At 43.6% G+C, this 14,866-nt stretch overlaps 1 protein-coding gene and 1 long non-coding RNA gene across 3 annotated transcripts in view; one reads left to right on the top strand and one right to left on the bottom strand.

Moving 5' to 3' along the window:
• The window catches only part of LOC309497139, a 549,185-nt gene that overhangs the window by 385,677 nt on the left and 148,642 nt on the right, over positions 1–14,866 (top strand). The window lies entirely within an intron of this gene.
• Positions 1–14,866, bottom strand: part of LOC309497115 (NACHT, LRR and PYD domains-containing protein 3-like) — a 202,138-nt gene that overhangs the window by 161,785 nt on the left and 25,487 nt on the right. The window lies entirely within an intron of this gene.

Here is a 14,866-nt window from a genome sequence, read left to right as displayed (position 1 = left end):
AAAGATGGGCCACATGTGAAGACCAGGTGTCACTATAGATGACCAAATCATCTAAATAGGCCTTGCAATTAGGCACATCTTCAAGAACGCCGTTGATAAGCCTTTGAAAAGTGGCAGGAGCGTTGCGAAGGCCGAAGGCCATGGCGGTATACTGTAGGAAGTGATCGGGTGTCACAAAGGCTGCGATCTCTTTGGCACGGAGGGTCAGCGGAACTTGCCAGTAACCCTTCAATAGGTCAATTTTACTGACAAATACAGCTGAACCCAAACGATCAACACAATCGTCAACACGCGGTAATGGGTAGCTGTCAGGTTTTGTGACGGCGTTCACCCTCCTGAAATCCGTGCAAAAACGCATGGAACCATCACTCTTTGGAACCAGTAAACAGGGCGAACTCCACGGGCTATTAATAGACTCTGCAATGCCGTTTTCCAACATAAACTTCACCTCATTTTGAAACAACAACCTTTTATGTGGATTTACACGGTAAGGATGTTGTTTAATTGGGCATGTAGCGCCCACATCAATGTCATGTTCAATTGCCGTTGTCCGATGAGGCACATCAGGAAACAAATTCTCATATTGCTTAATCAGAGAGATTAAATCATTACGTTCTAAGGTGGATAAACTAGACAAAAATAGATCCAGATCATTAAGAACCTCAGAATTCTTCATTCTCCCTTCAATAACCTCCCTCGAGGGAATACGACCCTCATCTTCAAGTAAAGGACTAGTCACAGCACCCTGTTGTACTGACGGAGACGCGTTTTCAACTTGTGCCGCAACCGCCAGTGAAGAAACAACTTCAGCACCACCCTTCTTGGACAGCGCCACTTCTGTTGCGCGAACATTATTTCTGACAATGGAAGTGCAAGGCGACTTGAGTTCCGAAATTGAACCTTCTCCACGATCACAAAACAACTTCAAACGATTAATGTGACATAGCGTGGTCTTTCTCCTTCGATCTGGAGTGGAGATGACATAGTTTAAATCACTCACTCGTCGTTCGATACGATAAGGACCACTGTAACGAGCCTGCAAAGCAGAGCCCATCCCAGGAATCAACACAAGAACTTTATCACCAGGACTGAAACTTCGGGAAACAGCCCTCTGATCAAACCTCTGCTTCATTCTCTTCTGACAGAGACCCAAGTTATCTCTAGCCAACTGACATGCACGACTGAGCCTACTACGCATATTGGACACATAATCCGACAAACTGGGACACCCTTTAGGCTCAGCAAGCCACGACTCTTTCAACAGCTTTAAAGGTCCACGAACCGTGTGCCCGAAAACCAGCTCCGACGGGCTAAAACCCAAACTCTCTTGCACTACCTCGCGAACAGCAAAAAGAGCAAACGGAACACCTTCATCCCAATCACGCTGGAACTCGAGGCAGAAACACTTGAGCATACTTTTCAAAGTTTGATGGAACCTCTCAAGTGCGCCTTGAGTCTGTGGACGATATGGGCTGGATGTAACATGGTGGACCGCGAGCTGGCGCATAGCTTGTGCAAAACCACGGGACATAAAATTAGTACCGCGGTCAGTCTGAATAGTTTTTGGTAGGCCAAAAAGAGAGAAGAAACCCATCAGGGCTTTAATGATGACAGGAGCTGTGATCTTACGGAGCGGAATAGCTTCTGGAAAACGAGTCAAGCTACACATTATGGTGAGTAACCATTGATTCCCAGTCTTTGTTCGAGGCAATGGGCCAACACAGTCCAATATAACGCTTTCAAAAGGCTCAGACGTAACCGGAATCGGCTGTAAAGGCGCAGGCGGAATCACCTGGTTAGGTTTACCAGTGATCTGACACAAGTGACACGTTCGACAATATCTCACGACATCTTTCTTAATACCTGGCCAATAAAAATGGCGTAAAATTCTGTCAGCAGTCTTATTTACGCCGAGATGACCCGCAAAGTGATGGTCATGAGCTAAACTCAAAACTTCATCACGAAACGAAACTGGGACAACGATTTGAAAAAGAACTCTCCACTCATCTTGCGCTGAGGCCATAAGAGGTCTCCACTTACGCATTAAGACACCATCTCGTAAAAAATAGCCATGCGGCGAATGCTCAATGTCTTCCTCAGACATAGCTTCCGAAAAGAGAGAAGACAGAGACGGGTCAATTTTCTGTTCCTTAATAAGCTGCTCTCGACTCATAGAAAAATTAGGAACATCGGAAGAAAACGACAGTGAAACAGAATTTCCAGATAAGTCACTATCGCTTGAGAGTGAAGGTCGAGCAATAAAAGTATCACTAAGATCAAGTTGATCCTCAATTTCATTCTCTTTTTCGTTTCTCGCCATAGCACGAGTAACGACGCTAGAAGAAAAAACTTCAGGGAAGTTAATTGACAGGTCATCAGTACATATTTTTGGGGATACATGAGACACTATGGGGCAAGGCAAAACTTTTCCACCACACAAATCGTTACCAAGTAGCACCGCTACATTTTCGATAGGCAAGGAGGGGCGTACGCCCACAGAAACCTTGCCAGTAACTAAGTCAGAGCTAAAAGAAATCTCATGCAGAGGGACGTTAACGTAACCCATTTCGAATTCACGTACAAGAATACTATCACCAGTGAAAGTCTTATCACTAAAAGGCAACACATCTTGTAAAATAAAGCTCTGTGAGGCGCCAGTATCACGCAGAATTTTTACCGGAATTTTTAAGTGCTCACTAGACTCACCGGGCAAAGAGACAAAACCATCCATTATGAAAGGTGCAAAACTGCGATTGTCAGTACGAGTGTCGTCCCTACTCACAGGCATGTTTGAGACACACAAACCCACTTCTGATCTATAAGCCGATTGACTCGCTACCTTATTTTTGCGCTTTAGAGAATAACAGTCAGCCAGAACATGACCACGTTTCTTACAATAAGCGCAGATCGGAACTGTAGCGTTAGACCCCGACGGACGGCGGTCTGGAGAGCGGGCAGAAACAGGCACGGTTTCTCTAAACACCTTAGAAACATTTGAATGACTAGAAACGTTTTGTGAAAATTTAGAATTAGAAGGAACACGCTTATGTGTGAGTACATACTCGTCAGCAAGCACGGCTGCACGAGCTGGCGTCAGATTCTGATGCTCACTAACATGAGTAGCGACTGTTTGAGGAAGACTTCAAGAATCATCAAATCACGAAGAGACTGGAAAGTTGTTACTTCTTGAGAACTAAGCCATCGATCAAATAGCATTTCTTTTTCCCTAACATACTCGACATATGTGAGAGCTTCAGGTTTATGATAACTACGAAACTTTTGACGATAAGCCTCTGGCACAAGAGCATAAATGCGTAAAACAGCATGTTTGACTTTTTCGTAATCTGCTGCGTCTTCGAGAGTTAATGAGGAATAAGCTTCCTGTGCTTTTCCAGTGAAAACACATTGCAACGTCATGGTCCAAATTTCTTTGGGCCATTTAAAAGTCAACGCTACGCGCTCGAAATGTGCAAAAAACTTATCAACTTCGCTCTCATTAAAAGGTGGAACGAGACGAATGTTACGAGTTATGTCAAATTGATCTGGCTTGAACGAAACACCAGCCTCACGAGCCTTCAGCTCAAGTTCTTTAATTCGTAATGCCTGCACAAATTCAAGATCTTTCAATCTCAATTCGTGTTCTCTTTTTTCTCGTTCTCGTGTTGTCTGTCTATCAGCCTCAAATCTATTTTTTTCGCGTTCCCATTCAATTTCCTTTTCTTTTAACTGTAAACGTTTCAATTCTAGAGCTGCTTTACTAGGTGAAGGAGAAGAGTCAATAGAAAGACGTTTACCCTGATCAGGCGACGTAGATACATCAGGAGACACTTTCCAAAACACTCCAAGTTCTCGCAAATCTTCAATAAGCTTATCCTGAAGCTCAGCCTTGGAAGGGCTACCACTCACCTCAAGTTTATAGTGGCCAGCGATTCTAACAAGGTCATCACGCGTTACAGTTAATAAAATATCCTCTGAAGGAGCAAAAATGAACGCGTCTAAATCAAACATTGCGAGTGACACAAAATTCCCTAAACGAGCGAAAAATCAAGAAAATACACGTAAAAAAACATCACCGAAAATCTACGGCACAAAAAGAGCAAAGGGCGATCACAACAAACTAATGCGCACTCACAGCGCGACCACCACAGAAAAAAATTTTCACAAAGGGAAAATTGGATTTATTCAAAAATGCCCCCCCCCCAAAAAAATATAGTTCAAAACCCGGCTAAACGAGCCCCCATTTATATGTTACGAGCCCATTAAATTAATTAAAATGGAACATCATAACATATAAAGACCACAGAGATTCAGTGACGGTGCATAAATTATTTATTTATAAATAATTTAAATGATAGATAATTTGTCATAAACAAAGCATGGTGGTAAAAAAGCACAAAAACAGACAGAAAGAAAACTGTGCGCACACATGTCTACCGGAGAAATATCACTTGCCTACCTCCCGTTCGAAAATCAAAGACAATGTTCTCCGTGAGTCTTCCGGGTTCTCTAACTGCTGCCCTAACTAAACTAAATAACGTGAAAACCCAACACCAATTACCACCAGCTTTAAAATAATGTTATAAACTAAATCTAACAAACATGAGTTCCACGCCAGGAACGTGCTTATAGGAAAACACGATCATCAATTCGACACGGGGAACTCCATGAAGAGGCATAACGAGCCAAACACACGGGACACCTCGGAGCTCCGCTCCGTCTGCCACCTGAAGCGGATCGGAAGTGAGAGTCAGAGAGAGAGAGCGGATGGCAACAAAGGCATTTTTAAAGCAGTTGCGCCGCCCACAATCAGCAATCGGCGAGACGTCACGTGACCTATAGAGGAAACAGAAACACAACGCACAAAACAGCACAAACACTGTTCCCATTTTGCTTGGCAGCGTAACAGTCCCATAGACTGGTTCTGTGAAGTTTCAGCTCGAAATACCCCACAGCTCAACTATTATGCTATTCTGTAAATGCCCACTTTTGAGTGGAAGCAAAGACATGGTGTTTTTGTGTGTGTGTCTCCTTAAATACAAATGAGCTGCTGCTCCCCATACCCTTTTCCAGAAGTGGGCAGAGCCTTTACAGCTCGTGCCTAGGGCTGGGTATCGTTCAAAAACTTTCGATACCGATACCTTGATTTCGATACCGGTTCCTGAACGATACTTATTTCGATACCAATTTTATGAAATCCATTTTAACAAGATTACATTAGCACATTACCTCAGAAAAACTTTGGTTTTATTTTTTCAGTTTGACTCATGATCCTTAGCCAGTGTACAAAGGAACAAAAAAAGCACAAAGGAACAAAATATTCCTTATAGGTATACATAAGGAACAACATGTTTTTTTATAAAGAGCTCATGCTCACCAAAGCTGAATTTGTTTGATCAAAAATACAGTAAAACTTGTAATATTGTGCAATAGTATTACAATTTAAAATCTTATTTGAGAATATATTTCAAAATGTAGTTTATTCCTGTGATGTCAAAGCTGAATTTTCAAAATCATTACTTCAGTGTCACATGATCCTTCAGAAATATGGGCCCGGTTTCCCGATAACGCTCACTCTTAGCCTGCTAAGAAGACTCGAAAGATATATCTTACCAAATTTGTTTATTTTCCTAAGTGTGTTCCCCGAACCATACCTTAGGAAGCTGCTTAAGATATACCTTCTTACGTGGGACGTGACCAGGCGCTGTCCGTGCCAATGGTGCTGAATTGTTTGAAATCGATGGCTCGAGAATCAATTATTCTCTCGTGCAGGGGCTGTTTATGTGAAAAAGCGGTGTTCTTTATAAAAGAAGCACTTCAGAAATAGTTGAAATTTCAATTTATTATGATTATTGGATATTATAAAAAATAATTCAAACTATAATAGCCTATAAAAGCGTAGCCTACATATTTTAAAATTGTAACATAGCCTATTGCTGCCACAATAACCTTTTCAAAAATTTACGTGCCGCCTTTTCTTTCCCATTTTTGTTCGCTGAGGTGGAGCTGCGATGAAATATTGTTCTTGTGTAAATAGCCTACTTTCCAGCATTTCAGTAATAAAAGTGTACATCTTGCATACGGTGCTCGGCAGTGATCAAAAAGGATTTAAACCGTGAATTTTGAATCTCTTGTAAACTCGGAGATGTGGATTCAGACGGCAATTAAATCACCACACAACCTGTTTGTCAAAAAACAGAAGGTACTAATTTGGCCAGGGATTTTACGCGGACTGGGTGAGAAAAACACTGATATTATGGATTCGGACGGCACTAAAATCACCGACTTACCCCTGTAAATGTTTAAAATACCGGACGAGCCCATGAGAAACAATATTAGCGTCCGAATAGGACTTAACTGACAGTAGCCTATGCTTTCACTGGCCTTTAAAAGAGCGTTTTAATTCAATTAATAATATTGTATAATAATATAATTAAAAATCTAACAACAATCAGTGTAATGACAATTTTATTCTTTGCATGAAAACACTTGAATTAGCCTAATTTAATACTGTCTGGGTGTATTAAAACTTCAGAATTATATTCATTTAGACCTGCAACAACGCTAAGAGAGAGCTACGAATGGTCCAGACCAACCTTACGAAAGTGTGACTTACAAAAGATATACTTAGCGTACGAACGTTTCGGGAACCGTCCCATAAGGTTAAGAGAGAGGTTAAGGAATAGGTTAAGAACTACTTAGAGATAAGAACGCTTTGGGAAACCGGGCCCTGAACAGTTTTTGGAAACTATGATACATTTTTTCATGATTCTTTGATGAATAAAAATTTCAAAAGAACAGCATTTATTTGAAACAGAAATCTTTTGTAACATTACACATGTTTTAAGGTCATTTTTGATAAATTTAATGCTTACTGAAAAAAAATTCCGACCAACCAACACATTTTTGAACGGCAGTGTACATTCAGTAGGTCATTATTGCAATATGAACACAGTCAGAGTGATCAACAAGGCATCTCTTAATTTAACGAGGCTGAATCCAGCTTAATTCGTCTTAATTTACCAGTCGAAGGCCGAGCAACTTTCTGCTCTTATGTTTACGCCGTGGCCGTGCACTGTCAAGGTCTTCCGGTACCGGTCTTTGCAGCAATTATTTTACTCCAAATACTGCATCGCGCGCTGTTGGCATCGAGCCTGGAGAAATGTATCCACACTTTTGATCGACTTTTCCCCATCTTTAGGGTATTGTGAGTGTGTGCGCGGGTTTGAATGTGTGCGCTCGCGTCTCATATGAGAATGAGCGTGGACAGTTTGTGTGCGCGCGCAGAGAGTTCCGCGCGTCTCGTGTGTGTAGAGATTGCGTGTATGTGCGTGAGCGACTTTAGGTGTGTCCTTGTGCATTTCATATGTATTTGCTTGAGCACTGACGTTGACGAGTTAACCCCTTAGGTATCGAAATCTGGTGCCGAAAAACAAGTCATTTTTCGATACTCAATAGTATCGAGGCAATTCGGTCGGTACCTAAAAAGTATCGAACTCGGTACCTAGCCCTTCTCGTGCCTCAGATACTCTGCCAGCAATAAATAAAGCATCAGGGCCCGGTTTCCCAAAGCGTTCTTATCTCTAAGTAGTTCTTAACCTATTCCTTAACCCCTCTCTTAACCTTATGGGACGGTTCCCGAAACGTTCGTACGCTAAGTATATCTTTTGTAAGTCACACTTTCGTAAGGTTGGTCTGGCCCATACAAAAATGTAATATATGGCCATATATGTACTTATATTTTAAATAGCATGACATATATATATACATATATTTGACTTATATGAGAACACAATATATGCCTGCAACATATATCTATACATATATTTGACTTATCTGAGAACACAATATATGACTGCAACATATATCTATACATATATTTGACTTATCTGAGAACACAATATATGACTGCAACATATATCTACATATATTTGACTTATCTGAGAACACAATATATGCCTGCAACATATATCTATACATATATTTGACTTATCTGAGAACACAATATATGCCTGCAACATATATCTATACATATATTTGACTTATCTGAGAACACAATATATGCCTGCAACATATATCTACATATATTTGACTTATCTGAGAACACAATATATGACTGCAACATATATCTATACATATATTTGACTTATCTGAGAACACAATATATGACTGCAACATATATCTACATATATTTGACTTATCTGAGAACACAATATATGACTGCAACATATATCTACATATATTTGACTTATCTGAGAACACAATATATGACTGCAACATATATCTCTACATATATTTGACTTATCTGAGAACACAATATATGCCTGCAACATATATCTATACATATATTTGACTTATCTGAGAACACAATATATGCCTGCAACATATATCTATACATATATTTGACTTATCTGAGAACACAATATATGCCTGCAACATATATCTATACATATATTTGACTTATCTGAGAACACAATATATGACTGCAACATATATCTACATATATTTGACTTATCTGAGAACACAATATATGACTGCAACATATATCTACATATATTTGACTTATCTGAGAACACAATATATGCCTGCAACATATATCTATACATATATTTGACTTATCTGAGAACACAATATATGACTGCAACATATATCTATACATATATTTGACTTATCTGAGAACACAATATATGCCTGCAACATATATCTATACATATATTTGACTTATCTGAGAACACAATATATGCCTGCAACATATATCTATACATATATTTGACTTATCTGAGAACACAATATATGACTGCAACATATATCTACATATATTTGACTTATCTGAGAACACAATATATGACTGCAACATATATCTATACATATATTTGACTTATCTGAGAACACAATATATGCCTGCAACATATATCTATACATATATTTGACTTATCTGAGAACACAATATATGCCTGCAACATATATCTATACATATATTTGACTTATCTGAGAACACAATATATGCCTGCAACATATATCTATACATATATTTGACTTATCTGAGAACACAATATATGACTGCAACATATATCTACATATATTTGACTTATCTGAGAACACAATATATGACTGCAACATATATCTATACATATATTTGACTTATCTGAGAACACAATATATGCCTGCAACATATATCTATACATATATTTGACTTATCTGAGAACACAATATATGCCTGCAACATATATCTATACATATATTTGACTTATCTGAGAACACAATATATGCCTGCAACATATATCTATACATATATTTGACTTATCTGAGAACACAATATATGCCTGCAACATATAAGTCAAATATATGTATAGATATGTTGCAGGCATATATTGTGTTCTCAGATATCTCTACATATATTTGACTTATCTGAGAACACAATATATGCCTGCAACATATATGAACATTTATGTGTCCAAATATGTGAAGAAAATATTTGAGTTCATCCATATATGATACCATATATCTGCATATATTACAGTATAGTATTGGTTTCTCGCATATATGGACAACATTAATTAAATATGTGACATACATATTTGTTTTCAACATATTTAATAAATGTATGTAAACATACACTGTAACCCTTTACTGTAAATTTACAACGAATTTCTTACAGAATTGTACTGTATTTCCATAATACAGTATTAAGATGTATCTTTTACAGAACAGCTGTAAATATACAGCACATTTCTGTTTTCGTCCTGATAAATTCGTTACCATCATACTGACTGAAAAGTGTCACGGTGCATGGATCGGCTGTGTTCTCAGGTCCTGTGATTTGGTGTCTTTCATGTGGTTACATCATGCTCATTGGAATCAGCTGCTAATCAGTCCCCGCACCAGGTGTCTCACATTACCGTCAGCTACATATACTCACCTCATTCTCTCCTTCCTTGTCTGATAGTTGATCTGGATGTTGGACTGCCTTGTTGGTTTGTCTTGGTCTTGTTCGTGTTGGATTGTCTATTTCGCCGTTGATCGTCACTGGATTGTATTCATCACGGGAGATTCACGCCACGTCATCACCAGCCATCAAGCCACTGCGCCACCCAGCCGAGAGATAACATCATCACCCACGGAGTTCATCATTGTCTTCACGGAGTTTGTGTTCACCATATTTGTCGTCAATAAATATATGTGTTCACACTGCTTTTGCTTCCTATCTCATTCATTATCATCACAGAACTATCAGACCACTCATGGAAGCAGCAGGCTCCACCCCACTCACGGCTGAGGAGGCTTTACGTTCCTGCATCTCTCGGCTGGAGTCCCAGGAGAAGAGCTCGGCGGATACGGGAACAGCGATCCGAGCTCTTGTGGCGCAGGTATCTGAGCTCACCCAGTGGATGCAGAACTGGCAACAACCCACTGCGCCAACCCCACCACCCATGCCGCCCGCCCATCAGGAACCATCCGGGGCTGCCCAGTCACCCGAACCCCGCCTTCCCCCACCAGAGCTTTACAGCGGTGAGCCAAACTTCTGCCGGGCTTTCCTCACTAGATGCTCCATGCACTTTTCATTGCAACCTCGCACGTTTACCAGTGAGGTAAGCAAAGTGGCGTTCGCGCTCACACTGTTAACGGGGAAGGCGGCACTGTGGGGCACGGCGGTATGGGAGAACCAAGATCCGTGTTGTGCCTCGTTCTCGGCGCTCTCCGCCGAGATGAAGCGGGTGTTTGACCGCGCTGCCACTGGAAGAGAGGCCGCGCGGCGTTTGACGGATCTCAAACAGGGGGAGAGATCCGTCTCAGACTTTTCTATCGAGTTTCGCACCCTGGCGGCGGAGTGCCGATGGAACGAGGAGGCGCAGTGGGACATGTTCCTGCATGGGCTGGCTGACCGCGTCCAACGTGAGATCTACGCCCTGGATCTACCCGCTGATCTCAACGGCCTCATCGATCTGGCACTACGGGTAGACGCTCGACTCTCCCGAACCGAGCGGCGGTGTTTAACCGCTCGGTTTCCCCCTGGGGAGGGACCTCCAGTTCGAGCCAGTGGCAACGACGCGGTCGGCCCATTCCAGGATCACGAGCCCATGCAGGTGGGTCGAGCTCGGTTGACTCGGGAGGAGAGGGAGAGGCGGAGATCTCACGGCCTTTGCCTGTACTGCGGGGCGGCGGGACATTTCGCCTTTAGCTGCCCGGTAAAAGGGCCAGCCCGGCAGTAAGGAAGGGGCTACTGTCGGGTGGGATCTCCGCTATCAAGTCCTCGTTCAGATCTACCTCCACGCTCCTCCCGGTCAGGCTTAGATGGCATCGTCTGGACCTGCACTGCACTGCACTTTTGGATTCAGGGGCTGAAGGTAACTTTATGGATTCTACTTTTGCGCATCAAAATCATGTTCCCCTCCTCCCCCTCACCAGTTCTATTGCAGTCCACGCACTCAATGGTCAGACGCTTCCCACCATCACCACCATCACGGAACCCATCACTCTCACGGTATCTGGTAACCACCGTGAGAGCATCTCCTTTTACATCCTGGACTCACCCCACGCACCCGTGGTCTTAGGACATCCCTGGCTCATCAAACACAACCCCCGGATTGATTGGCAGCTGAAATCGGTGTCTGAGTGGAGCATTAAATGTCATGAGTCTTGTCTTGTGTCTGCCTGTCCGTCTGTATCTGAGTCTGTGTTGCAGGAGAAGGCGGCGGATCTGTGTAACGTGCCCGCGGAGTACCTCGACCTGAAGGAAGTGTTCAGTAAGTCTCGGGCTGCTTCTCTCCCTCCTCATCGTCCCTATGACTGTGCTATAGAATTACTGCCAGGTACGTCTCCGCCTAAGGGCAAGTTATACTCACTTTCTATTCCTGAGAGAGAGGCTATGGAGAAATATATTTCTGATTCTCTAGCATCCGGGTTCATCCAACCTTCCTCATCTCCAGCGGGGGCGGGGTTCTTTTTTGTGGGGAAGAAAGATGGATCTCTGCGACCTTGTATTGATTACCGAGGGCTGAATAATATCACGATAAAGAATACTTATCCTTTGCCGTTGATATCTTCAGCCTTCGAGAGGTTGCAGGGAGCATCGATCTTCACTAAATTGGACTTAAGAAACGCTTATCATTTGGTTCGCATCAGGAGGGGAGATGAATGGAAGACTGCCTTTAATACCCCCAGGGGGCACTTTGAGTACTTGGTCATGCCCTTCGGCTTGTCCAACTCCCCAGGTGTCTTTCAGGCACTCGTTAATGATGTGTTGAGAGATATGGTCGATCAGTTCATATATGTCTACCTGGACGACATATTGATTTTTTCTTCTTCTCTCCAGGAACATGTTCAACACGTCAGACGAGTGCTTCAGAGGCTGCTAGAGAATGGGCTTTTTGTCAAGGCGGAGAAATGCGACTTTCATGCACAGTCTGTTCCTTTTCTAGGGTACATCGTGTCGGCCGAGGGTATGCGCATGGATCCCGAGAAGATCAAGGCTGTGGTAGATTGGCCAAGTCCAGATTCCCGTAAGGCCCTACAAAGGTTTCTGGGGTTCGCCAATTTTTACCGGCGTTTTATTCGCAATTACAGCCAACTAGCCGCGCCTCTGACTGCCTTGACCTCTCCCAGAACGGCGTTCAGGTGGTCAGACGCAGCGGAAGCTGCGTTTGCCAACCTCAAACGCCGCTTTGTTTCGGCCCCCATCCTTGTTACCCCTGATCCGTCACGTCAGTTCGTGGTAGAGGTCGACGCGTCAGAGGTGGGGGTAGGTGCGGTGCTTTCACAGCGCTCACCCTCGGACGACAAGATGCATCCCTGCGCGTTTTTCTCTCATCGTTTGTCGCCAGCAGAGTCAAATTACGATATTGGTAACAGAGAGCTGTTGGCAGTCAAGCTGGCATTGGAGGAATGGCGTCATTGGTTGGAGGGGTCAGGGGTACCCTTCATGGTTTGGACCGATCATAAGAATCTAGAATACATCAGAACTGCCAAAAGACTAAACTCTAGGCAGGCTAGGTGGGCACTTTTTTTCGGACGTTTTGATTTTACACTTTCGTACCGCCCGGGTTCCAAAAACATCAAACCCGATTCTTTATCTCGAATTTTTGACCGCTCCGATCGCCCGTCCACTCCCGAGAGTATTTTTTCTGAGACACTTATTGTTTCTACTCTCAGTTGGGAGGTCGAATCGAAGGTTAAGACAGCCTTACATGGGGTAACGCCTCCGGCCGGTTGCCCACCTAACCGTTTGTTTGTGCCAGAAAGTCTTCGGTCCGAAGTTATCCAATGGGGTCATTGTTCCAATGTGGCATGTCATCCAGGGGTAAGTCGCACCTTACATTTGGTCAAGCAAAGATTTTGGTGGCCACTCATGGCTCGTGATGTTCGCAGTTTTGTTTTGGCTTGCTCAGTTTGTGCCACTGGTAAGACTTCTAACAGACCCCCAGATGGGCTCCTACAACCGCTGCCAATCCCTTCGAGACCCTGGTCCCACATTGCGCTAGATTTTGTCACCGCCCTCCCACCCTCTTTGGGTAACACGGTAGTTTTGACCGTGGTGGACCGATTCTCGAAGGCGGTTCATTTCATCCCCTTGCCCAAATTACCTTCAGCCAAGGAGACAGCGGTAACAGTCATTGATCACGTCTTTCGGTTACATGGCCTCCCGATAGACGTGGTCTCTGACAGAGGACCCCAGTTTGTGTCCAAATTTTGGCGAGAATTTTGTAAACTTCTGGGGGCCACTGTTAGTCTCTCTTCGGGGTTCCATCCTCAAAGCAATGGGCAAACTGAGAGAGCCAACCAAGATTTGGAGAGAACACTACGATGTATGGTCGCTCGAAATCCTTCCTCCTGGTGTCAGCAGCTGTCGATGGTGGAGTACGCACACAATTCCTTACCAGTGTCTGCCACGGGCCTGTCCCCATTTGAATGTAGTATAGGGTACCAGCCACCTATTTTTCCCAGTCTGGAATCCGAAGTCGCGGTCTCCTCCGCTCACGCCTTCGTCCAGAGGTGCCGTCGCACATGGACCAGAGCCCGTGAGACTCTGGTCCAGGTGGGAGCGCGCACCAAGGCCAAAGCCGATCGCCACCGGTCGAGGCCTCCCGTATACGTCGTTGGTTCCAAAGTGTGGCTTTCTACCAAGAACATTCCTCTCCGATCCGTTGCTAATAAACTTGCTCCCAAATTTATTGGCCCGTTTTCTGTCACCAAGATCATTAGTCCGGTGGCAGTCCGCCTCAATCTTCCTCCAGCGTACAGGAGGATTCATCCCGTGTTCCATGTATCAAAGATTAAACCTGTATTTTTTGCTCGTATTAATCCGCCTGCCCCGGTTCCCCCACCGCCGCGGCTCGTAGACGGGGAACCAACCTATTCGGTCAATCGTATTCTGGACTCTAGACGGAGGGGACGCGGATTCCAGTACTTGGTGGACTGGGAAGGTTACGGTCCGGAGGAGAGAAGTTGGGTTCCTGCTAGAGATATATTGGATCACTCTCTTATTGATGATTTCAATCAACAGGTACAGGAGGCTGGGAACGTCAGGGGACGTTCCTAGGAGAGGGGGTACTGTCACGGTGCATGGATCGGCTGTGTTCTCAGGTCCTGTGATTTGGTGTCTTTCATGTGGTTACATCATGCTCATTGGAATCAGCTGCTAATCAGTCCCCGCACCAGGTGTCTCACATTACCGTCAGCTACATATACTCACCTCATTCTCTCCTTCCTTGTCTGATAGTTGATCTGGATGTTGGACTGCCTTGTTGGTTTGTCTTGGTCTTGTTCGTGTTGGATTGTCTATTTCGCCGTTGATCGTCACTGGATTGTATTCATCACGGGAGATTCACGCCACGTCATCACCAGCCATCAAGCCACTGCGCCACCCAGCCGA

Source organism: Leuciscus leuciscus, assembly GCF_965113295.1.
Source record: "Leuciscus leuciscus genome assembly, chromosome: 4".
NCBI lineage: Eukaryota > Metazoa > Chordata > Actinopteri > Cypriniformes > Leuciscidae > Leuciscus > Leuciscus leuciscus.
This window is presented reverse-complemented; position numbering and strand designations above follow the sequence as displayed.